Source organism: Fistularia commersonii, chromosome 24 (assembly GCF_037954325.1).
Source record: "Fistularia commersonii isolate RoL2024-O1a breed Wild chromosome 24, RoL_Fcom_v1.0, whole genome shotgun sequence".
NCBI classification, from domain to species: Eukaryota; Metazoa; Chordata; class Actinopteri; order Syngnathiformes; family Fistulariidae; genus Fistularia; species Fistularia commersonii.
The window spans coordinates 7,925,616-7,950,710 of NC_141307.1; the positions used below are offsets into that span (position 1 = coordinate 7,925,616).

General features: G+C 47.1%; 9 non-coding genes across 9 annotated transcripts; all 9 read right to left on the reverse strand.

Moving 5' to 3' along the window:
* Window positions 1-452: 452 nt before the first annotated feature.
* LOC147219941 (5S ribosomal RNA) lies at window positions 453-571 on the reverse strand. Its single transcript, XR_015108508.1, has one exon. It is a non-coding gene; the product is annotated as a 5S ribosomal RNA (ribosomal RNA).
* A 1,395-nt stretch (window positions 572-1,966) lies between these two features.
* LOC147219942 (5S ribosomal RNA) lies at window positions 1,967-2,085 on the reverse strand. The gene has a single exon (XR_015108509.1). It is a non-coding gene; the product is annotated as a 5S ribosomal RNA (ribosomal RNA).
* Window positions 2,086-3,477: 1,392 nt separating this feature from the next.
* On the reverse strand, window positions 3,478-3,596 carry LOC147219943 (5S ribosomal RNA). The gene has a single exon (XR_015108510.1). It is a non-coding gene; the product is annotated as a 5S ribosomal RNA (ribosomal RNA).
* Window positions 3,597-4,988: 1,392 nt separating this feature from the next.
* LOC147219944 (5S ribosomal RNA) lies at window positions 4,989-5,107 on the reverse strand. The gene has a single exon (XR_015108512.1). It is a non-coding gene; the product is annotated as a 5S ribosomal RNA (ribosomal RNA).
* Window positions 5,108-6,502: 1,395 nt separating this feature from the next.
* Window positions 6,503-6,621, reverse strand: LOC147219945 (5S ribosomal RNA). The gene has a single exon (XR_015108580.1). It is a non-coding gene; the product is annotated as a 5S ribosomal RNA (ribosomal RNA).
* Window positions 6,622-8,015: 1,394 nt separating this feature from the next.
* Window positions 8,016-8,134, reverse strand: LOC147219946 (5S ribosomal RNA). The gene has a single exon (XR_015108513.1). It is a non-coding gene; the product is annotated as a 5S ribosomal RNA (ribosomal RNA).
* Window positions 8,135-9,528: 1,394 nt separating this feature from the next.
* LOC147219947 (5S ribosomal RNA) lies at window positions 9,529-9,647 on the reverse strand. The gene has a single exon (XR_015108514.1). It is a non-coding gene; the product is annotated as a 5S ribosomal RNA (ribosomal RNA).
* Window positions 9,648-10,843: 1,196 nt separating this feature from the next.
* Window positions 10,844-11,007, reverse strand: LOC147219948 (U1 spliceosomal RNA). Its single transcript, XR_015108210.1, has one exon. It is a non-coding gene; the product is annotated as a U1 spliceosomal RNA (small nuclear RNA).
* Window positions 11,008-11,627: 620 nt separating this feature from the next.
* Window positions 11,628-11,818, reverse strand: LOC147219949 (U2 spliceosomal RNA). Its single transcript, XR_015108147.1, has one exon. It is a non-coding gene; the product is annotated as a U2 spliceosomal RNA (small nuclear RNA).
* Window positions 11,819-25,095: the final 13,277 nt, after the last annotated feature.

A 25,095-nucleotide genomic window follows, 5' to 3' on the forward strand; every position in this document is an offset into this window, starting at 1 on the left:
TGGCGATCGCAAAAGGAGAAGAGACAAGTGTAAAAAGAAGCGAGGAGGGCATCGAAGAGGATGAGGAGTTCAAAGGCAGTGGGTCCTGATGACGTACCGTACATGTGGAGGCCTGGAAGTGCCTGGGAGAGCAAGCGGTACGGAGGTCAGCGGCTGGATTATTCAACAGCGAGAGGCACAAACGAGAGAAAAAGAAATTCAGCACGCATGGAGAAATACTGAACGGGGATGACGAGAAAGGCGGCGAGCGACGGACGGAGGTGGCGAGACAACGGAAAGTGACCGAACAAGGTAAGGCGGGGAACTATGACTGAGCGCGTGTCGCGCCGGGCTTCACGGTGACTCCGGTGGGACAGACACAAGGGAATGAGCGGCGTGTGTCCGTGTGTGAAATGTTGGCGCTCTTGAGAGACAGCACCTCCTGCTGTTGACAGAGGGAACGAACATGAAAAAGCTTACGGCACCTGGTATTCCCAGGCGGTCTCCCATCCAAGTACTAACCAGGCCCGACGCTGCTTGGCTTCCGAGATCAGACGAGATCGGGCGTGTTCAGGGTGGTATGGCCGTAAACGAGACTAGCCTACGCGGAAGGGCATTTTATAAGCAGCCGTCCTCCGTCTTTTCCACCTCCAGTCATTTCCACATCTGTCAGGAGCTCCTTCTATTGCGTTTCCATGATTACAGCCAGTGGCACCCAAGGTTACTATAACCAAAAATCATCAGACACACTGCACCTTAGGCTGCAGCCTAAGGTAAAGAGGGAGCTAGCAAAGGCCATACCAGGACTCAAATGCACGGCGGGACAGTTAACGACAAGAGAAAGAGAAAATTAAATAAAATACACATGGAAAAAGGAAGAGTACTACAGATGCAGTATTTGCGCCGAGAATGCTCATAGAGAAGTACAGAGAAGGCCGGCGGGAGCCGCATTGCCTTTTTGTACACCTTGAAAAGTCATACGACAGGTTGCCAAGAGAGGAGCGCTGGTATCCTATGAGGAAGTCTGGAGCGGCAGAGAAGTGTGTTGCACTGGTGCAGGACATGTATGCTAGCTGGGAGACAGTTGTGCGGTGTGCTGTAAGACGGGACCAGAGAAGTTCAAGGTGGAAGCGGGACTCTGTTGGGGATAGGCCCCTTAGCCCCTTCTTGTTCGCAACGGTGACGGACGGCCTGACGGATGGGGGTAGACTTGAATCTCCACGGACCGTGACCTTTGCAGATGCCGTTGTGATCTGTAGTGAGAGCAGAAAACAGGTGGAGGTCAAGATAAGATAAGATAAGACCTCCGTCTCGCCCCGGAGACGGAGGTCCCGGTGGAGGCCGATGTTCCTGCTTTACAAAAAAAAAACATGGCTGATGCATCTTCCGCATCTGCCCGGTCACGTGGTGCACGGCCCCCCGACAGGACGCCAAAGCATCAAAGTAAACCCAGGACTTCAACAACCAGACTCCTAGGAATATGATGAATGAATGGGGAAAAATGAAAGAGAGCCAAGGGTAGAAGCGCTGATTACTGGCGATCGCAAAAGGAGAAGAGACAAGTGTAAAAAGAAGCGAGGAGGGCATCGAAGAGGATGAGGAGTTCAAAGGCAGTGGGTCCTGATGACGTACCGTACATGTGGAGGCCTGGAAGTGCCTGGGAGAGCAAGCGGTACGGAGGTCAGCGGCTGGATTATTCAACAGCGAGAGGCACAAACGAGAGAAAAAGAAATTCAGCACGCATGGAGAAATATTGAACGGGGATGACGAGAAAGGCGGCGAGCGACGGACGGAGGTGTCGAGACAACGGAAAGTGACCGAACAAGGTAAGGCGGGGAACTATGACTGAGCGCGTGTCGCGCCGGGCTTCACGGTGACTCCGGTGGGACAGACACAAGGGAATGAGCGGCGTGTGTCCGTGTGTGAAATGTTGGCGCTCTTGAGAGACAGCACCTCCTGCTGTTGACAGAGGGAACGAACATGAAAAAGCTTACGGCACCTGGTATTCCCAGGCGGTCTCCCATCCAAGTACTAACCAGGCCCGACGCTGCTTGGCTTCCGAGATCAGACGAGATCGGGCGTGTTCAGGGTGGTATGGCCGTAAACGAGACTAGCCTACGCGGAAGGGCATTTTATAAGCAGCCGTCCTCCGTCTTTTCCACCTCCAAATTTCCACATCTGTCAGGAGCTCCTTCTATTGCGTTTCCATGATTACAGCCAGTGGCACCCAAGGTTACTATAACCAAAAATCATCAGACACACTGCACCTTAGGCTGCAGCCTAAGGTAAAGAGGGAGCTAGCAAAGGCCATACCAGGACTCAAATGCACGGCGGGACAGTTAATGACAAGAGAAAGAGAAAATTAAATAAAATACACATGGAAAAAGGAAGAGTACTACAGATGCAGTATTTGCGCCGAGCATGCTCATAGAGAAGTACAGAGAAGGCCGGCGGGAGCCGCATTGCCTTTTTGTACACCTTGAAAAGTCATACGACAGGTTGCCAAGAGAGGAGCGCTGGTATCCTATGAGGAAGTCTGGAGCGGCAGAGAAGTGTGTTGCACTGGTGCAGGACATGTATGCTAGCTGGGAGACAGTTGTGCGGTGTGCTGTAAGACGGGACCAGAGAAGTTCAAGGTGGAAGCGGGACTCTGTTGGGGATAGGCCCTGAGCCCCTTCTTGTTCGCAACGCTGACGGACGGCCTGACGGATGAGGGTAGACGTGAATCTCCACGGACCGTGACCTTTGCAGATGCCGTTGTGATCTGTAGTGAGAGCAGAAAACAGGTGGAGGTCAAGATAAGATAAGATAAGACCTCCGTCTCGCCCCGGAGACGGAGGTCCCGGTGGAGGCCGATGTTCCTGTTTTACAAAAAAAAAACATGGCTGATGCATCTTCCGCATCTGCCCGGTCACGTGGTGCACGGCCCCCCGACAGGACGCCAAAGCATCAAAGTAAACCCAGGACTTCAACAACCAGACTCCTAGGAATATGATGAATGAATGGGGAAAAATGAAAGAGAGCCAAGGGTAGAAGCGCTGATTACTGGCGATCGCAAAAGGAGAAGAGACAAGTGTAAAAAGAAGCGAGGAGGGCATCGAAGAGGATGAGGAGTTCAAAGGCAGTGGGTCCTGATGACGTACCGTACATGTGGAGGCCTGGAAGTGCCTGGGAGAGCAAGCGGTACGGAGGTCAGCGGCTGGATTATTCAACAGCGAGAGGCACAAACGAGAGAAAAAGAAATTCAGCACGCATGGAGAAATACTGAACGGGGATGACGAGAAAGGCGGCGAGCGACGGACGGAGGTGGCGAGACAACGGAAAGTGACCGAACAAGGTAAGGCGGGGAACTATGACTGAGCGCGTGTCGCGCCGGGCTTCACGGTGACTCCGGTGGGACAGACACAAAGGAATGAGCGGCGTGTGTCCGTGTGTGAAATGTTGCCGCTCTTGAGAGACAGCACCTCCTGCTGTTGACAGAGGGAACGAACATGAAAAAGCTTACGGCACCTGGTATTCCCAGGCGGTCTCCCATCCAAGTACTAACCAGGCCCGACGCTGCTTGGCTTCCGAGATCAGACGAGATCGGGCGTGTTCAGGGTGGTATGGCCGTAAACGAGACTAGCCTACGCGGAAGGGCATTTTATAAGCAGCCGTCCTCCGTCTTTTCCACCTCCAGTCATTTCCACATCTGTCAGGAGCTCCTTCTATTGCGTTTCCATGATTACAGCCAGTGGCACCCAAGGTTACTATAACCAAAAATCATCAGACACACTGCACCTTAGGCTGCAGCCTAAGGTAAAGAGGGAGCTAGCAAAGGCCATACCAGGACTCAAATGCACGGCGGGACAGTTAACGACAAGAGAAAGAGAAAATTAAATAAAATACACATGGAAAAAGGAAGAGTACTACAGATGCAGTATTTGCGCCGAGAACGCTCATAGAGAAGTACAGAGAAGGCCGGTGGGAGCCGCATTGCCTTTTTGTACACCTTGAAAAGTCATACGACAGGTTGCCAAGAGAGGAGCGCTGGTATCCTATGAGGAAGTCTGGAGCGGCAGAGAAGTGTGTTGCACTGGTGCAGGACATGTATGCTAGCTGGGAGACAGTTGTGCGGTGTGTTGTAAGACGGGACCAGAGAAGTTCAAGGTGGAAGCGGGACTCTGTTGGGGATAGGCCCTGAGCCCCTTCTTGTTCGCAACGCTGACGGACGGCCTGACGGATGAGGGTAGACGTGAATCTCCACGGACCGTGACCTTTGCAGATGCCGTTGTGATCTGTAGTGAGAGCAGAAAACAGGTGGAGGTCAAGATAAGATAAGATAAGACCTCCGTCTCGCCCCGGAGACGGAGGTCCCGGTGGAGGCCGATGTTCCTGCTTTACAAAAAAAAAACATGGCTGATGCATCTTCCGCATCTGCCCGGTCACGTGGTGCACGGCCCCCCGACAGGACGCCAAAGCATCAAAGTAAACCCAGGACTTCAACAACCAGACTCCTAGGAATATGATGAATGAATGGGGAAAAATGAAAGAGAGCCAAGGGTAGAAGCGCTGATTACTGGCGATCGCAAAAGGAGAAGAGACAAGTGTAAAAAGAAGCGAGGAGGGCATCGAAGAGGATGAGGAGTTCAAAGGCAGTGGGTCCTGATGACGTACCGTACATGTGGAGGCCTGGAAGTGCCTGAGAGAGCAAGCGGTACGGAGGTCAGCGGCTGGATTATTCAACAGCGAGAGGCACAAACGAGAGAAAAAGAAATTCAGCACGCATGGAGAAATACTGAACGGGGATGACAAGAAAGGCGGCGAGCGACGGACCGAGGCGGCGAGACAACGGAAAGTGACCCGAAAGTAAGGCGGGGAACTATGACTGAGCGCGTGTCGCGCCGGGCTTCACGGTGACTCCGGTGGGACAGACACAAGGGAATGAGCGGCGTGTGTCCGTGTGTGAAATGTTGGCGCTCTTGAGAGACAGCACCTCCTGCTGTTGACAGAGGGAACGAACATGAAAAAGCTTACGGCACCTGGTATTCCCAGGCGGTCTCCCATCCAAGTACTAACCAGGCCCGACGCTGCTTGGCTTCCGAGATCAGACGAGATCGGGCGTGTTCAGGGTGGTATGGCCGTAAACGAGACTAGCCTACGCGGAAGGGCATTTTATAAGCAGCCGTCCTCTGTCTTTTCCACCTCCAGTCATTTCCACATCTGTCAGGAGCTCCTTCTATTGCGTTTCCATGATTACAGCCAGTGGCACCCAAGGTTACTATAACCAAAAATCATCAGACACACTGCACCTTAGGCTGCAGCCTAAAGTAAAGAGGGAGCTAGCAAAGGCCATACCAGGACTCAAATGCACGGCGGGACAGTTAACGACAAGAGAAAGAGAAAATTAAATAAAATACACATGGAAAAAGGAAGAGTACTACAGATGCAGTATTTGCGCCGAGAATGCTCATAGAGAAGTACAGAGAAGGCCGGCGGGAGCCGCATTGCCTTTTTGTACACCTTGAAAAGTCATACGACAGGTTGCCAAGAGAGGAGCGCTGGTATCCTATGAGGAAGTCTAGAGCGGCAGAGAAGTGTGTTGCACTGGTGCAGGACATGTATGCTAGCTGGGAGACAGTTGTGCGGTGTGCTGTAAGACGGGACCAGAGAAGTTCAAGGTGGAAGCGGGACTCTGTTGGGGATAGGCCCCTTAGCCCCTTCTTGTTCGCAACGGTGACGGACGGCCTGACGGATGAGGGTAGACGTGAATCTCCACGGACCGTGACCTTTGCAGATGCCGTTGTGATCTGTAGTGAGAGCAGAAAACAGTTGGAGGTCAAGATAAGATAAGATAAGACCTCCGTCTCGCCCCGGAGACGGAGGTCCCGGTGGAGGCCGATGTTCCTGCTTTACAAAAAAAAAACATGGCTGATGCATCTTCCGCATCTGCCCGGTCACGTGGTGCACGGCCCCCCGACAGGACGCCAAAGCATCAAAGTAAACCCAGGACTTCAACAGCCAGACTCCTAGGAATATGATGAATGAATGGGGAAAAATGAAAGAGAGCCAAGGGTAGAAGCGCTGATTACTGGCGATCGCAAAAGGAGAAGAGACAAGTGTAAAAAGAAGCGAGGAGGGCATCGAAGAGGATGAGGAGTTCAAAGGCAGTGGGTCCTGATGACGTACCGTACATGTGGAGGCCTGGAAGTGCCTGGGTGAGCAAGCGGTACGGAGGTCAGCGGCTGGATTATTCAACAGCGAGAGGCACAAACGAGAGAAAAAGAAATTCAGAGCGCATGGAGAAATACTGAACGGGGATGACGAGAAAGGCGGCGAGCGACGGACGGAGGTGGCGAGACAACGGAAAGTGACCGAACAAGGTAAGGCGGGGAACTATGAATGAGCGCGTGTCGCGCCGGGCTTCACGGTGACTCCGGTGGGACAGACACAAGGGAATGAGCGGCGTGTGTCCGTGTGTGAAATGTTGGCGCTCTTGAGAGACAGCACCTCCTGCTGTTGACAGAGGGAACGAACATGAAAAAGCTTACGGCACCTGGTATTCCCAGGCGGTCTCCCATCCAAGTACTAACCAGGCCCGACGCTGCTTGGCTTCCGAGATCAGACGAGATCGAGCGTGTTCAGGGTGGTATGGCCGTAAACGAGACTATCCTACGCGGAAGGGCTTTTTATAAGCAGCCGTCCTCCGTCTTTTCCACCTCCAGTCATTTCCACATCTGTCAGGAGCTCCTTCTATTGCGTTTCCATGATTACAGCCAGTGGCACCCAAGGTTACTATAACCAAAAATCATCAGACACACTGCAACTTAGACTGCAGCCTAAGGTAAAGAGGGAGCTAGCAAAGGCCATACCAGGACTCAAATGCACGGCGGGACAGTTAATGACAAGAGAAAGAGAAAATTAAATAAAATACACATGGAAAAAGGAAGAGTACTACAGATGCAGTATTTGCGCCGAGAATGCTCATAGAGAAGTACAGAGAAGGCCGGCGGGAGCCGCATTGCCTTTTTGTACACCTTGAAAAGTCATACGACAGGTTGCCAAGAGAGGAGCTCTGGTATCCTATGAGGAAGTCTGGAGCGGCAGAGAAGTGTGTTGCACTGGTGCAGGACATGTATGCTAGCTGGGAGACAGTTGTGCGGTGTGCTGTAAGACGGGACCAGAGAAGTTCAAGGTGGAAGCGGGACTCTGTTGGGGATAGGCCCTGAGCCCCTTCTTGTTCGCAACGGTGACGGACGGCCTGACGGATGAGGGTAGACGTGAATCTCCACGGACCGTGACCTTTGCAGATGCCGTTGTGATCTGTAGTGAGAGCAGAAAACAGGTGGAGGTCAATATAAGATAAGATAAGACTTCCGTCTCGCCCCGGAGACGGAGGTCCCGGTGGAGGCCGATGTTCCTGCTTTACAAAAAAAAAACATGGCTGATGCATCTTCCGCATCTGCCCGGTCACGTGGTGCACGGCCCCCCGACAGGACGCCAAAGCATCAAAGTAAACCCAGGACTTCAACAACCAGACTCCTAGGAATATGATGAATGAATGGGGAAAAATGAAAGAGAGCCAAGGGTAGAAGCGCTGATTACTGGCGATCGCAAAAGGAGAAGAGACAAGTGTAAAAAGAAGCGAAGAGGGCATCGAAGAGGATGAGGAGTTCAAAGGCAGTGGGTCCTGATGACGTACCGTACATGTGGAGGCCTGGAAGTGCCTGGGAGAGCAAGCGGTACGGAGGTCAGCGGCTGGATTATTCAACAGCGAGAGGCACAAACGAGAGAAAAAGAAATTCAGCACGCATGGAGAAATACTGAACGGGGATGACGAGAAAGGCGGCGAGCGACGGACGGAGGTGGCGTTAAAACGGAAAATGACCGAACAAGGTAAGGCAGGGAACTATGACTGAGCGCGTGTCGCGCCGGGCTTCACGGTGACTCCGGTGGGACAGACATAAGGGAATGAGCGGCGTGTGTCCGTGTGTGAAATGTTGGCGCTCTTGAGAGACAGCACCTCCTGCTGTTGACAGAGGGAACGAACATGAAAAAGCTTACGGCACCTGGTATTCCCAGGCGGTCTCCCATCCAAGTACTAACCAGGCCCGACGCTGCTTGGCTTCCGAGATCAGACGAGATCGGGCGTGTTCAGGGTGGTATGGCCGTAAACGAGACTAGCCTACGCGGAAGGGCATTTTATAAGCAGCCGTCCTCCGTCTTTTCCACCTCCAGTCATTTCCACATCTGTCAGGAGCTCCTTCTATTGCGTTTCCATGATTACAGCCAGTGGCACCCAAGGTTACTATAACCAAAAATCATCAGACACACTGCACCTTAGGCTGCAGCCTAAGGTAAAGAGGGAGCTAGCAAAGGCCATACCAGGACTCAAATGCACGGCGGGACAGTTAATGACAAGAGAAAGAGAAAATTAAATAAAATACACATGGAAAAAGGAAGAGTACTACAGATGCAGTATTTGCGCCGAGAATGCTCATAGAGAAGTACAGAGAAGGCCGGCGGGAGCCGCATTGCCTTTTTGTACACCTTGAAAAGTCATACGACAGGTTGCCAAGAGAGGAGCGCTGGTATCCTATGAGGAAGTCTGGAGCGGCAGAGAAGTGTGTTGCACTGGTGCAGGACATGTATGCTAGCTGGGAGACAGTTGTGCGGTGTGCTGTAAGACGGGACCAGAGAAGTTCAAGGTGGAAGCGGGACTCTGTTGGGGATAGGCCCTGAGCCCCTTCTTGTTCGCAACGCTGACGGACGGCCTGACGGATGAGGGTAGACGTGAATCTCCACGGACCGTGACCTTTGCAGATGCCGTTGTGATCTGTAGTGAGAGCAGAAAACAGGTGGAGGTCAAGATAAGATAAGATAAGACCTCCGTCTCGCCCCGGAGACGGAGGTCCCGGTGGAGGCCGATGTTCCTGCTTTACAAAAAAAAAACATGGCTGATGCATCTTCCGCATCTGCCCGGTCACGTGGTGCACGGCCCCCCGACAGGACGCCAAAGCATCAAAGTAAACCCAGGACTTCAACAACCAGACTCCTAGGAATATGATGAATGAATGGGGAAAAATGAAAGAGAGCCAAGGGTAGAAGCGCTGATTACTGGCGATCGCAAAAGGAGAAGAGACAAGTGTAAAAAGAAGCGAGGAGGGCATCGAAGAGGATGAGGAGTTCAAAGGCAGTGGGTCCTGATGACGTACCGTACATGTGGAGGCCTGGAAGTGCCTGGGAGAGCAAGCGGTACGGAGGTCAGCGGCTGGATTATTCAACAGCGAGAGGCACAAACGAGAGAAAAAGAAATTCAACACGCATGGAGAAATACTGAACGGGGATGACGAGAAAGGCGGCGAGCGACGGACGGAGGTGGCGAGACAACGGAAAGTGACCGAACAAGGTAAGGCAGGGAACTATGACTGAGCGCGTGTCGCGCCGGGCTTCACGGTGACTCTGGTGGGACAGACATAAGGGAATGAGCGGCGTGTGTCCGTGTGTGAAATGTTGGCGCTCTTGAGAGACAGCACCTCCTGCTGTTGACAGAGGGAATGAACATGAAAAAGCTTACGGCACCTGGTATTCCCAGGCGGTCTCCCATCCAAGTACTAACCAGGCCCGACGCTGCTTGGCTTCCGAGATCAGACGAGATCGGGCGTGTTCAGGGTGGTATGGCCGTAAACGAGACTATTCTACGCGGAAGGGCATTTTATAAGCAGCCGTCCTCCGTCTTTTCCACCTCCAGTCATTTCCACATCTGTCAGGAGCTCCTTCTATTGCGTTTCCATGATTACAGCCAGTGGCACCCAAGGTTACTATAACCAAAAATCATCAGACACACTGCACCTTAGGCTGCAGCCTAAGGTAAAGAGGGAGCTAGCAAAGGCCATACCAGGACTCAAATGCACGGCGGGACAGTTAATGACAAGAGAAAGAGAAAATTAAATAAAATACACATGGAAAAAGGAAGAGTACTACAGATGCAGTATTTGCGCCGAGAATGCTCATAGAGAAGTACAGAGAAGGCCGGTGGGAGCTGCATTGCCTTTTTGTACACCTTGAAAAGTCATACGACAGGTTGCCAAGAGAGGAGCTCTGGTATCCTATGAGGAAGTCTGGAGCGGCAGAGAAGTGTGTTGCACTGGTGCAGGACATGTATGCTAGCTGGGAGACAGTTGTGCGGTGTGCTGTAAGACGGGACCAGAGAAGTTCAAGGTGGAAGCGGGACTCTGTTGGGGATAGGCCCTGAGCCCCTTCTTGTTCGCAACGGTGACGGACGGCCTGACGGATGAGGGTAGACGTGAATCTCCACGGACCGTGACCTTTGCAGATGCCGTTGTGATCTGTAGTGAGAGCAGAAAACAGGTGGAGGTCGAGATAAGATAAGATAAGATAAGATAAGATAAGATAAGATAAGATAAGATAAGAACAACTTTATTAATCCCGAAGGAAACTGTTGTGCCAGAGTTCCAGAAAATATAACAGTAATAAATAATAAAAGGCAGAATTGGAAATCAAAATAAACTATAAACTGAAAAGTGTCTCAGTGAAACTATAGAGAGGTGGGGGTATGCTCTGGAAAGGAGAGGAACGAAAGTTAGTCGCAGCAAGACAGCATACATGTGTGGGGATGAGAGGAACTCGGGTGGAACGGTGAGGCTACAGGGAGTGGAGATCAAGAAGCAGGAGCATTTCAGGGACTTGGACACTCTGGGTTGTTTTTTGGCCCGATCGTAAATCCACGCTTTTGCGGTGCACCTGCCATGTGCAACGACAACTCCCTGGTTGGGTCACAGCCCAGCCAGGGAGGGTCGGCGCGTGCGACCATAAACAGTGAACCCGGCCTCCAGCGACACAGACTTGCTCTTGAACAGCACAACAGGGGAGAGCGCGGACGCAGTCCCCCACTACCAGAAATTATGCAGTCGAGATTCCCACATTTGGGGAATTCGCAGGGGTCAGCACGGCCGCAGTGCAATGGCTGAGCCTCGCCCTGGGTGAACCACCTTCTTGATCATGGTATCTCCCCTGCCAGGTAAGTATGAGTCGCACGCGTCCCGCGCACGGACCGCTTTCACACGCACGCCGTTCTCAGTCGGGGAGGAACCCATGCGGACTGTTGCGGGAGCTCACACACGATCCCTCTCGCACACACACACACACACACACACACACACACACACACACACACACACACACACTCCGTCAAAAAAAAACGTCAACTCTGAGTTCTGACGGGCCAGGACGCTGAAAACGACACGGGCGCTTCAATTTTCACGAAGAAGTCAGAGGACAACCGGAACACGTTCCGTCCGTCCTCCGAATGCCGCGAGGGGTTTCTGCCGCTCTACGACCGGGAGAACTTCCCCTTGAGCCCAGTCTGACACAGTCTATCGGGGGCAATCCATCCGTTTCAAATGCGATCCATTTAGGCTCAGTTCTGGTCCATAGTGGGATTTTATTGGGCTGCACGGGGCGAATGGTAGGGACAGGGTTTCAGGCAGGCACGCTCATGTGTCGCTATCTACCGTTCCCTACCAGCAGAAACAACGGGGACAGTGTCGCTGGTCACGCAGGGCACAGACAAGATCTGGATCCCGTGTATGTTGGTTACGTATGACGTTGTGGGAGGACACGGCAACCTTGACATCGGACACAAAAGCGGGGGGTGCACCCTTCCCAGAGGTACTGCAATACCGGGTCGATGCGTGGAGTGGACGGAGCAAGCCCCTATTCCATCTCCCTGTTCCAAAAATCAATTCAATATTTGGTCCCCAGATAGGGGACGTATCAGATATTAAACTGATAAGAACAGATACTACACTTGATCTTAGCCAAAAGGCCGAGAAGCGATAGACCCGCGCCCTCGCTCGACGCCAGCGCATCCCCCGCACCGTCAGCTTCACTCACGACTTCATTCACAAATAAACCCCCACCCCGTCTCCGCCGCTCGGCCCGGAGCGACGGCGCATGTCCCCCATCGCCCCCATCGCCCCCATCGCCCCCATCGCCCCGGAGATGGAGGTCCCGGTGGAGGCCGACGTTCCTGCTTTACAAGAAACAACATGGCTGATGCATCTTCCGCATCTGCCCGGTCACGTGGTGCACGCCCCCCCGACAGGACGCCAAAGCATCAAAGTAAACCCAGGACTTAAACAAGCAGACTCCTAGGAATCGTGTCCCCTTCAAATCAACCTGGAATATGGGAAAAAGTCGCCCGTGAGGAGAAAAGACACAGGTGGAAACAGGACGTTTGAACCGCTCACGATACACAGCGCGGCAAACGGGCGCCATCTTGTGAACCCGTCTGGTTACCGTATCGATGCGACCAGCTCTCACAGAGACTCGCCGCTCATCGCCGGGAAACACGATTCAAAAAACGGCACGAACACAAGACAACAGTAAAATGGTTTTAAATCCACATTTACATTTAATTATATTCATGTTTTCGTCACTACCAGCAGAACAATTTCTAAACACGACGGTAAATCATCTCGTCCCGTGGCGAACACCCACTGGACCCCGGGACCCCAAACAGCCTTAGACGGCCTTGAACGCTAACCCCGCCCCGCACCGGCTAATACCGGCTGTTACGACGACTGCTGGTCGGACGGAGCCGATCGCGCTCGGCTAGACCACCGCTTTATCGTTGTCGTTTGAGTCGCCAACACTCAATTACCGACGCGCTCCGAGGCAAGATGGCAGAAGGCCACTAGCTAGGCTGTTAGCTAGCCTTACCTCAGCTCACGAAATCTGTGACGTCGTCAAGATTTCTCGGCCGAAAGGCCCTCAATTACCGTCAAAAATCACCGGGAGTTGCTTCGCGGTTGTTATAAACACGGTCAATCCGATTGTAGGTCGAGAAATCGTCACTATTCTCTGTAAAAGTGAACTTACGTCGCGGGGCTGGACGGCGCTTTTGACCGGGAACAAATCGCGGAACCCTGGAGCCTTCAGGGACCGACAGCTCCCTTCTTCACTTCCGTTAACGGGGTATGTTCAGAAAACGGCCATAACTCTTCGGTTCAATTCTACTTCGAACTATATAAATTAATTCTACTTCAAACTATATGAATTAATTCTAATTCTAACCATATGAATTAACTGTACTTTAAATTATGAATTAAGAAAAGAGATGTGGGACCTGTGGAATCCCCTCCGTGGACACTTTCATCCCGAGTCCCGCTTCTCTGAACTCTTATACTGGCATTCTGTGGCTTAACTGATGCCAGACCACCATTGTTGACATGCAGAGGTTTTTAAATGCACTGAATGGAGAGAAGTTCTGACACACTGTTGATGAATCAGGTCCAAGTCCAGTCACCCAGCAGCCCAGGAGTCTCCTTCTGTGCGCCGGTCTGCTCCAAGACCTCCAACATCATCCCCGTTTGCAGTAAAACAAAGAACCACAGGACCCTGGGTACAGATCTTCCATCCTGGCTCTGTAGGAGTGACTGACGTCCTCTGAGCACCTTGTTGTTCTGTCTTACCTGAGATCCAACACAGACCCGCCCTGGACCCCCTGCTGTTCACCTAGAGTGAGCAGGACCAGAGGAGATGCCGTGATAATGAGCACTGTTGTGCAACTTGAAAGTCCTAGAAAATGACATCTGGACATCTGGAGCTCATCTGAATATAAACCACAGCGGGTAAAAACACAAACACATAAGCTGCACTTGTCTGTGAACTGCAGGTGTTCACATTGTAACCAGATATTTACACATTAACCTTTTTTTTTTTTTACTTTTAATTAAATACATACTGTTAACATTTGCAAATATGTCCTGGAAAAGCAGTGCCTGTAACACGGCTGATGGAAAATGTTCATTATGTATGAAACAAGGAAAAGTTCATCCATTTTTTATCCCCGCTTTATTTATTATTGTTATGTTTTACTTGAAACTCTGGCACAACCATTTCCTTTGGGATAAATAAAGTTGTTCTTATTCTTATTCTTAAACAGGCCACATCTGGCCAATCAAAGATTGGTACAGAATTCATGCTTGATATGTATGATTGGATCAACGAATGTGGGAGCTCAAACTGGAGATTATCAATTTTTGGAGCTACTTCAGAACTCTTGAGAATTTATCCTGAACTGAATAACACGGATTGGCTTTGTTATTTAACATTTACTGTGGACCTACTGACACACATGAATGAGCTGGACGTGATGATCCAACCAAAAAAACAGTTTGTGAATGAAATGCAAGAAATGTCAGAGCCTTCAAAACCAAGTTGGTTTTATTTTCAAAGCAAATATCAAAAGAGTCTGATATGTACTGTTCAGAAATACATCTTTTGTTTTACATGTATCATATTGTCAAATTTTAAAAGTCAATCCCGCCCCTGAGCCAAAAAGTTTGCCCGCCCCTGGAATACCTGATGAAGACTTTTCAGAAAACCTTTGATCTGCCATTGCCAGCAAAAGGTATATAAGAAAGTATTGCAATGAATGTTTGTTCCTGACCAACTACTTATTCTCCATCATTATGTCCAAATAAGTTTGTTAAAAATCAGACAATGATATTTTCTGTCTCTCATAGTTGAAGTATACCAATGATGAAAATGAAAGACCTCTATCATGTTTTTAAGTGGGAGAACTTGCACAATTGTTGGCTGACTAAATACTGTTTTGCCCCACTTTATCTGGATACTGGGCACTGACACCTATTCAAATCAACATTTTAAAATGAGCTGATTTAGACTGTAATGATCATTTTGAGCTTATTTTAATCAAATTGTCAAATATTCAAATACAACATTCAAGTTTTTAGTTTCACCTATGAACAGGGTGATGGCAATCAGCACCAACAACACACTGAAGTCTCACAGCACCTTGACTGGACTGAAAATCAATGTCAAAATGAAGCTATGAAAAACAGTGCACCTCTGCGTGAATTCTGTCCTCTTTAAACAAATCTTGAACCCCCGGTGCATGTCTTCGCGATAACAAGTCATAACTTCTCACTCCAAACTCACCTGAAACACAATAACAAATAAAATCTTCAAAGGATACAGAAGAGACCTGCATGTTTTATTCCTCAACCAAGCCAAGGCGTCTTAATCCATCCCCACATCTGTCCTCTGGGAGGCCTTCAACCTCTTCCAAGTGCATGAAACCACCACAAAACTGGTCAGAAGCTTCCTCCAGCATTTCTTATTCTGTAAAACAACCACAGAGTACAAAACATGGTGATCATTGGAAGTGGGCTTCAGGGCAGGCTGCGCCACATCCCCTCCAGCCCTTACCATGGCAATGGAGATGATCATCGGTGCATCTCGGTGGAGCGACGGAGGGGAGCTACTGCAGGCTTGACAGCGGCTGCCTCCGATTCGTGCCTCCAAATAATTATTGGAAAAGCCCCCCAGTACAACAGTTGAAGAACATGAAATGACCACCTAGATCCCCACCATCACCTCTACCAAATGCCAGCTGGAGAAGCTTCACTCCAACACTACCTGGGGAAGAAGAAGTTGGAAGCCAACAAGTAAGGGAGCATTTCCATCGTGAAAGGAAAGCTTACTGGCCACGGTTCCACCTCGTCGAAACAGCCATTCCTTTGATATCAGAGCTGCAGGTCCAGCCTTGGATGGTGGAAGCCTCAGATGCAGAACAGACCAACGCTGCATTGAATCCCTTCAGTGGGTTTTAGGACAGGATACAGATTGGATTGGAAAAGCAGGATTTCCCTTGAAAGGTTGTAAACATCAGACTTTTCTACTCATCCTGAAATTTATTACAAAACACACAAGAGATGTGTTTCAGTATTACACATTTACAATACGCAATTAAAAATGTGTCTGTAGATCTTTGTGCAAGTCGTTACAAATCAGCCTTGCTTGTTCAGAGATGATTAAAAAATCCTTTTCACAGAAAGGTGGATTTAGAACTCAGTAAAATTAAAAAAAACATTGTAACAGTTTTACCAGAGATTTTCAATAATAATGTTTTCGTTTCCCATATGAACAAGCAGATGAAAATGTGTACAAACAACAGACGAGAGTGCCACATGACCACAAGCATGTAATTGATTCCTAAGTACAAATACAACCACAAATACAAAAGTTTTTGAGTCATGCATTGCTCCATTCAGAAGCTGATCCAGGGTCAGCCATCGCAGCCATTCAACGACAAGAAAAACGTCAACTCTGAGTTCCGATAGGCTGGAATGACCGAAACGACATAGACGCTTCAATTTTCATGAAGAAGTCAGAACACAGAACACATTCCGTCCATCCTCCTGATGCCACAATTGGTTTCTATTGTTTTACAAACGGGAGAACTTTGCCACGATCCCGGTCTGACAGTCTTGAAACGCGACCAGTGTGGTGGACGGATCGGGGCTGTCGTCTTTTGTCGTCAAACACAATCCATTTGCGCTAAGATCGGATTCCTTGGTGGGAATTTATTTCGGTACACGGAAGCAAGGCGTAGAGACAGATTGTCCAGTTAACAAACTTATGTCACACGTCACCCACAACCCTCCTGCCTCTTTGCATTATCATCTACCAACATAATACAGTAGACGCACCAAATGGCACGTTAAACATTCGTCTTCACGATCTTTGAGATGGCTGCCATCAAATTTGTTATTATTTGCAATTTGAGAGGGTGCACCGTCATCTTCACTTAAAACAACATCGCTGATGCATCTTCCGCATCTCCCCTGTCACGTGGTGCACGGCCGACCAATAGGAAGCCTTCTTCTTCTTCTTCTTTCGGCTTTTCCCGTCAGGGGTCGCCACAGCGAGTCAACTTTCTCCATCTAACCCTATTCTCTGTGTCTTCCTCTCTCACACCAACTACCTTCATATCCTCTCTCACTACATCCATAAATCTTCTCTTTAGTCTTCCTCGAGACCTCTTGTCTGGCAGCTCCAATTCCAGAATGCGTCTACCAATATATTCTCTATCCCTTCTCTGTACATGACCGAACCATCTCAGTCTGGCTTCTCTGACCTTCTCTCCAAAACATCGAACATGTGCCATCCCTCTGATGGACTCATTCCTGATCCTATCCATCCTGGTCACTCCCAAAGAGAACCTCAATATCTTCATCTCTGCAACCTCTAGTTCTGCCTGCTGTCTTTTGGTCATTGTAACAGTTTCTAGTCCATACATCATCGCTGGTCTCACCACTGTCTTGTACACCTTTCCGTTCATTCTGGCCGATAGTCTTCTATCACATAGTACCCCTGACACTTTTCTCCACCCATTCCAATCAGCTTGGACCCGTCTCTTCACCTCTTTTCCACACTCTCCGTTGCTCTGGACTGTTGACCCTAAGTACCTGAAATCCTCCAGCTTCTTGATCTCCACTCCCTGTAGCCTCACCGTTCCACCTGAGTTCCTCTCATTCACACACATATATTGAGTCTTGCTGCGACTAACTTTCATTCCTCTCTTTTCTAGAGCATACTTCGACCTCTCTAGAGTTTCCTCAACCTGTTCCCTGCTCTAACTACAGATCACAATGTCTGCAAACATCATGGTCCATGGAGATTCCTGTCTAGCCTCATCTGTCAGCCTGTCCATCACCATTGCTAACAAGAAGAGCCTCAGACCTGATCCCTGATGGAGTCCCAGCTCCACCTTGAGCTTCTCTGTTACCCCTACAGCACACCATACCAGTGTCTCACAGCTAGCATACATGTCCTGCACCAGTCTAACATACTTCTCTGCCACTCCAGACTTCCTCATACAATACCAGAGCTCCTCTCTTGGCACCCTGTCATATGCCTATTCTAGGTCTACAAAAACACAATGCAGCTCCCTCTGGCCTTCTCTGTACTTCTCTATTAGCATTCTCAATGCAAATACTGCATCTGTAGTACTCTTCCTAGGCATAAAGCCAAACTGCTGTTCACAGATGCTGACTTATGCTCTCAGTCTAGTTTCCACTACTCTTTCCCATAACTTCATTGTATGGCTCATCAACTTTATCCCTCTATAGTTGCCACAATTCTGCACATCCCCTGTATTCTTAAAAATAGGCACCAACACACTTTGTCTCCTTTCTTCAGGCATCTTCTCACTGTCTAAGATCCTGTTGAATAATCTAGTCAGAAAATCTACCACTGCCTCTCCTCGACACTTCCATACCACCACAGGTGTATCATCAGGGCCAACTGCTTTTCCCCTCTTCATCTTCTTCAATGCCTTCCTCACTTCACTCTTACTAATTTTTGCTACTTTGTGGTCTACAATAGTCACCTCTTCTACCCTTGCCTCTCTTTCATTTTCCACATTCATCAGTTCTTCAAAGTACTATTTCCATCTTCCCATCACTCTTCTAGCATCTCTCAATACATTTCCCTCTCTGTCCTTAATCACCCGGACCTGTTGTACACCCATTCCATCTTTATCTCTCTGTTTCGCCAACCTGTATAGATCATTCTCACCCTCCTTTCTATCCATCCGAGCATACAAGTCATCGTACGCTTTTTGTTTTGCCTTTGCAACCTGTATCTTTACCTTTCGCCACATCTCCCTGAACTCCTGTCTATTCTCTTCAGTCCTCTCAATATCCCACTTCGTCTTTGCTAACCGCTTTCTCTGCATATACTCCTGCACTTCCTCATTCCACCACCAAGTCTCCTTATCTATTTTCCTTCCAGATGACACACCAATTACTCTCCTATCTGTCTCCTTGATAATACAAGCTGCTGTTGTCCAATCATCTGGAAGCTCACCGTGACCACCCAGACCCTTTCTCAACTCCTCCCTGAAAACCATGCAACACTCCTCCCTTTTCAGCTTCCACCATTTAGTCCTGTGCTCTGCCTTTGTCCTCTTCATCTTCCTTGTCATCAGAGTCATCCTACAAACCATCATCCTATGCTGTCTGGCAACACTCTCACCTACAACTACTTTGCAGTCACTGATCTCTTTCAGGTTACCGCATCTATACAAGATGTAGTCTACCTGCGTGCTCTTACCCCCACTCTTATAAGTTACCCTATGTTCCTGTTTTTTTCTGGAAAAAGGTGTTCACTACAGCCATTTCCATCCTTTTTGCAAAATCTACCACCATCTGTCCCTCTGCATTCCTGTCCTGGATACCAAATCTGCCCATCACTTCTTCATCCCCTCTATTGCCTTCGCCAACATGTCCATTGAAGTCTGCACCAATTACCACTCTCTCATTTCTGGGAATATTCTGCATCACTTCATCCACCTCATTCCAGAACTTCTCCTTCTCTTCAGATTCACATCCCACCTGTGGGGCATGGCCACTAACAACATTGAGCATCACACCTTCAATTTCCAGTTTCAGACTCATAAGTCTATCTGACATTCTTTTCACCTCTTGGACATTCCTAACAAACTCCTCCTTTAAGATAACTCCTATTCCATTTCTCTTCTTGCAAGTACCATAATAGCACAACTTAAAGCCTGCTCCTAAACTACTAGCCTACCCTTCCACCTGGTCTCCTGGACAAACAGTATTCTACCTTCCTTCTCTGCATCATGTCAACCAACTCTCTACCTTTTCCTGTCATAGTCCCAATATTCAAAGTCCCTACTCTCCCTACTCCCTACTCCCAGGCTCTTTCCTCCTCTGTCTCTGCTTCTGAACACGCACTCCTCCTCTTCTTCTTGTTCTTGTTCTTCGACCCAATAAAGCCAATAAAGCCACAATAAAGCCATCTAATCAAAACAATTTTGACTAGATGGCTTTATCGTTAAAACCCTCAGCAGTAGGTGAAGACATTGTGTAGAATCACATCCTATTCAGCATATTTTAGCACCAGATACCAGGATTAAGAATTCCATGGTTATTTACAATATGTGCCAAAAATCTTGAACTTGGAAGATAAAAACTTTTTGACCAAATGCCTTTATCTTTCATTGTTGAGTCTGGATTTGAGTGAATTTATTCATTTTGTAGATTCTATATTTTGTAGAAATCCTTCATATTCAGCATATTTCAGCACCAGACACAACCTTTAAAGAATTCCAAAGTTATTTACAACTTGTGCCATAAACATTCGACTTGGTGAGATAAACATTTTTGATCAAATGGCTTTATCTTTTAAACCTGCTGCTGGATTTCAGTAAATGTGACATATATTGTGTAGAATCATGGCCTTTTCAACATATTTTAGCACCAGACACCAGTTTTAAGAATTCACTTGTTATTTATAACTTGGTCCAAAAAGCTTCAACATCATGACATGAAGAGTTTTGACCAGATAGGTCTATGGTTTAAACCTTTGGGTAGATTTAGGTAAAGATGACATACTTTGTGTAGAATCACATCATATTCAGCATAATTCAGCACCAGGCACCAGCATTAAGAATTCCAAAGTTATTTACAACCTGTGCCAATAAACTTAAACTTGGAAGATAAACACTTTTTGACCAAATGGGTTTATCTTTTAAAGATGTGGCTCCATATCAGTAACTGTCGCAGATATTGTGTAGAATCACGTCCTTTTCAACATATTTTAGCACCAGACACCATTTTTCAATAATTCTCTTCTTGTTTAAAACTTGTTCTAAAAAGCTTCAATTGGTAAGATAAACACTTGATGTCCAAATGGCTGGATTTCAGTAAATGTGACATATATTGTGTAGAATTACACCCTATTCAGCATATTCCAAAAACAGACACCAGATTTAAAGAATTACAAAGTTATTTATAACTTTTGCAAAAGAACCCTCGACTGGCTGAGATAAAAAATTGACCAAACGGCTTCATATTTCTAACTGTCGGCTGCATTTAAGCAAAGATGATATATACTGTGCAGAATCACATCCTATTCAATAATTTTCAACCACAGGTGCCAGCTTTAAGGAATTCCAAAGTAATTTACAACTTGTTAAAAAACCTTCAATTTGGTGAAATAAAAAAAAAAAAGACCAAACTGCTTCATCTACTAAACCTGCAACATGATATTTATACATTTGACATATTTTGTCTAAGTTCAAATCCTATTTAACAGAAACCAGCTTCAAAGAATTCCAAAGTAATTTACAACTTGTTCCAAAAACCTTCAATTTGGGTGATAAACATTTTTGAATAAATGGCTTTATCTTTCATTCTTGCGGCTGGATTTGAGTGAATTTATACATTGTTTAGATTCTGTATATATATATATACATATATATATACAGAATATATTCTGTACTGTGTATAATCACATCCTTATCGGGAAATTTGAGCTTCAGACACCAGCTTTAAAGAATTACAACTTGTGCCAAAAACTGTCAACCTGGTGAGATAAAGATATTATATCCAAATGACTGCCAGATCTAGTGATCTGAGAGAAAGACCGGTGGTTAGAACTTCCTCCTTACACCTGCCATCGCTGGATTGACAGGATCTGACTGGACCGAGAAGGCCAAGGAGTAAACACCAAATTAACAGACTGAGTATGGTTTTGTCCATTAAAAGAAAGTAGATGTGGTTTATACTTTTGTCCACGAAAAGTAGGTAGGTGTGGTTCATACTTTTTCCTTCAAAAGAAAGTAGACAGAGGTTTATACTTTTAGCCCTAAGAAAAGAAAGAACAGCAGGGTGCACTGGAATATATGTGTGTGTTGTCACTTCAAAGAGATTTTTATACTGACTAAAGTCAGTCTCTGAGGTAAGTGTAATTTTTAGGTTGTGGTTAAAATTGAGAAAGTTGGTTTGCAGTGACAGCTGTGTCTGCAGAATACTAGGTTCTATAAGAGCTTGGCACGGTCAAAGATCTCTGTGAACATTGTGACTGATAGTTAACCACAACAACCTGTAGTGTAAAAAAAAATGGGAATCTCTTGTAGAAGTAAAAATGAAAAAGTCTTGGAAGGGGATGTGAAGTTCATGCACGAATTGGATCCAGATAATATAAAATATTAAAGAAAATGGAAAAAGACATAAAGCTGGGATGGAAAATTAAGATTAGCATCATTTAAAAACTTATGGATGAACACGAAAAATGCAAAAACAAGAAAAAGAGTGACAAAAAGTTTGACGAAGTGAGAAAAGTTGAAAAATGGATTACACAAGCCACGAAACGAACACAAAGTATACAAAAGAAGAAAAAAAGAACAAATTAAAGATCAGAGTAAAGAAACTATGTTTGTGCAGAAGGAAGATAATGGAACAGCCGTCAAAGCTGTGATGCAGCAACCCCCACCACTGGAGATGCCACAAGGCGCAGTGGGAGGGATTCCAGAGCCATTATACCCAGATCTTAAAAAGCTGCCAGCATATGAGGACATACACAAAGACAAACAAGAACAAGTAAAAGTAAAACCAACACATCCATACAAAACACGGAGAAAGAACCTTAACAAAAGTTATATTGTAGATGAGGCCAAATTATATCCTATCATACAATTTCCGAATCCACACGATGCGGAAAACCCCCATGTGTAAAGATATCACATACTGAGGTAAAAGAAGCTGCAGATAATGGCTGGGGGCCATTCCAAGATGCAGTTTTCCATCTAGCTGAGTCATAGAGTTTGATTGGATTGGAGTTAGAACAAATATTCAAACTTGTCTTTCTATTAAAATGGGCAAGATATCGAGGTGATTACAAAGGAGGAAATCTCCAACAAGAGATTTGTTAACATCCAACAGATGGTCCTATGGTTGGAAATTATCTGGCTGCTGTACAAGCAGTATTAAATAGAGCAAGACCACTGCATGCAGCCACCGCAGCCCATGCACAGTAAGCAGCATGCAAACAAGAAACAGGAGAAACTGTTACGCAGTTTCAATTCCGCAATGAAGGGAAATTTGGAAACCATAGTGGATTAGAATTCAATGAGCAGGATAATTCTCCTTACCAACTACATCTGAAACTTGGTCTGCTGAGAGGACCACCGAGGAGCTCCACTGAATGCCACAGGAGGTCTTTCCTACCTGAGGCTATCAGAATTTTTAATTCCTCTCCCTTCAGCCACAGGGAATCTCAAAATCTTTGTACTTAAGACCTTAAGACACTTTATAGCCTTGACTTGCTACTTAGACACTTCATAGTTTTATTTGTATTTCTTACTCTCCCCACCTTTTTTTTTATACTGTTTACACAATTTCCTACTAGTATTTATTATTGTTATGTTTTACTTGAAGCTCTGGCACAACAATTTCCTTCGGGATAAATAAAGTTGTTCTTATTGTTAACTGAGAAATATACTCTCAATTATTTTCCGTTTTATTTCCCGGTCTGTCTGTCGTGTTTTTATTTGCTTGAAAATAAACTTAACTTCTTCCAGTTCTGCAAAGCAAGAGATGTCTCACACATATTATTCCTCCGTAAAAGACCCAGCCAGTATTGAGGGGTAACACGCAGATCTACTGCACAGATAACCTCTGATAACAGGTTACGGGCCCAGGAAACCCCCAAAGACGGCTGAAAACAGTTTGGAGCCGCTGAGAAGAGTGACGATACTGTGAACTCGGCGTGAAGGTGAGCTTGATTAGCTAGCAGCTGCTAACAGTGCTACCACGTGCTCTAACTAGCAAGCCATGGAGCGGCCAAGTAGGTGGTCACGGCTAGTTTTTACCGGAGATGAGAAGCAGTATGAACTCTGGGAGACAAAATTCTTGGCCTACATGCGGCTGCAGGGGCTCAAAGACACAATTCTGAGTGAAACTCCAGAATTTGATGACGATGACGAGGAGGCGAAGGACAAGGAGCAGAATGAAATGGCCTATGCCCAGCTGATCCAGTTTTCAGATGACAAAAGTCTAGGCTTGGTCATGTGTGAAGCTGCAGATGATGGGAGAAAGGCACTGAAGATGCTACGAGAGTATTATGCAGGTAAAGGGAAGCCTCGCATTATAAACCTGTATACTGACCTGACAAAACTGCAGAAAGGAAGCAGTGAAAGCGTAACAGACTTTGTGATTAGGGCAGAGACTATAATCACGGCGCTAAGAAATGCAGAGGAAGTCATGAGTGATGATCTTCTCATAGCTATGGTGCTAAAGGGACTTCCAGAATCGTTCAAACCATTTGCAGTTCATGTGACTCAAAGTGAAGAAAAGCTCAAATTTGCTGATTTTAAAAGGAGATTGCGTTCACATGAAGACACTGAAAAACTCTGCGCTCATGTGTCAGATAATGCTATGAAAGTGAACACGAAAGTAAATGACACTCTGAGGGGCAATGACAAAAACACAATGGCGGATATGGTGTGCTTTAAATGTGGTGTGAAGGGGCACAAAGCAAGAACATGCCAAAGAAGACAGTGGTGCGGTTTTTGCAAAAGCTCGACGCACAGAGATGCAAACTGCAGGCGTCGTCTAACAAGTGAACAAGCGAGACAAGCTGCAGAGGGAGAGGGCAACACATCGTATGTTTTCTTGACCGAAGACCGGGGAGCGGACATCGTTCCAGACCGTGGTGTGAAGATGAAAGGCCTAATGGTGGACACGGACGCTACTTCTCACATCATCACGGATGAGACAAAGTTCAAGAGCTTCGATGAGACTTTCAGAGCTGACACACACCATGTTGAGCTGGCAGACGGGACCAAGTGTCAAGGCGTGGGGAAGCAGCGGGGAGAGGCAGAGGTGATCCTCATAGACAGCAGAGGACGTCACCACACAGCAACACTGAGAAACATGCTGTTCATCCCTTCCTATCCACAGGACATTTTATCTGTGATGGCCACCACAGCAAGCGGAGTAACGGTAATCTTCAATGAAGGAAAAGACATGGTCAAAATGAGTGACGGTACTGTATTTCCTATTAATGTGCAGAACAAACTTTACTACCTATCTACAGCAGATGAAAGTAATGACAAATGCAAAGGGTGTTTTGATTTACAAACATGGCATGAAATTTCCGGCCATTGTAATTATAGCGAAGTACAAAAGTTGACAAAAGTGGTTGATGGTATGGTAATCAAAGGGAAAACTGAAAAACCTGTATCGCCATATGAAGTGTGTATTCAAGGGAAGTTTGTGCAGATCAGAAACAGAGAGCCTGATGCAAGAGCAACAGAGGTGTTTGATTTAATGCATACAGATCTGGGAGGGCCAGTAGATCCCATATCTATAGATGGACACAGATTTGCATTGTCGTTTACTGATGATTATTCCAGTATAATTTTTGTGTACTTTCTCAAACAAAAGAGTGATACAGTGAGTGCCACAGAGAGACAGAGTTGCTCTTATTTTT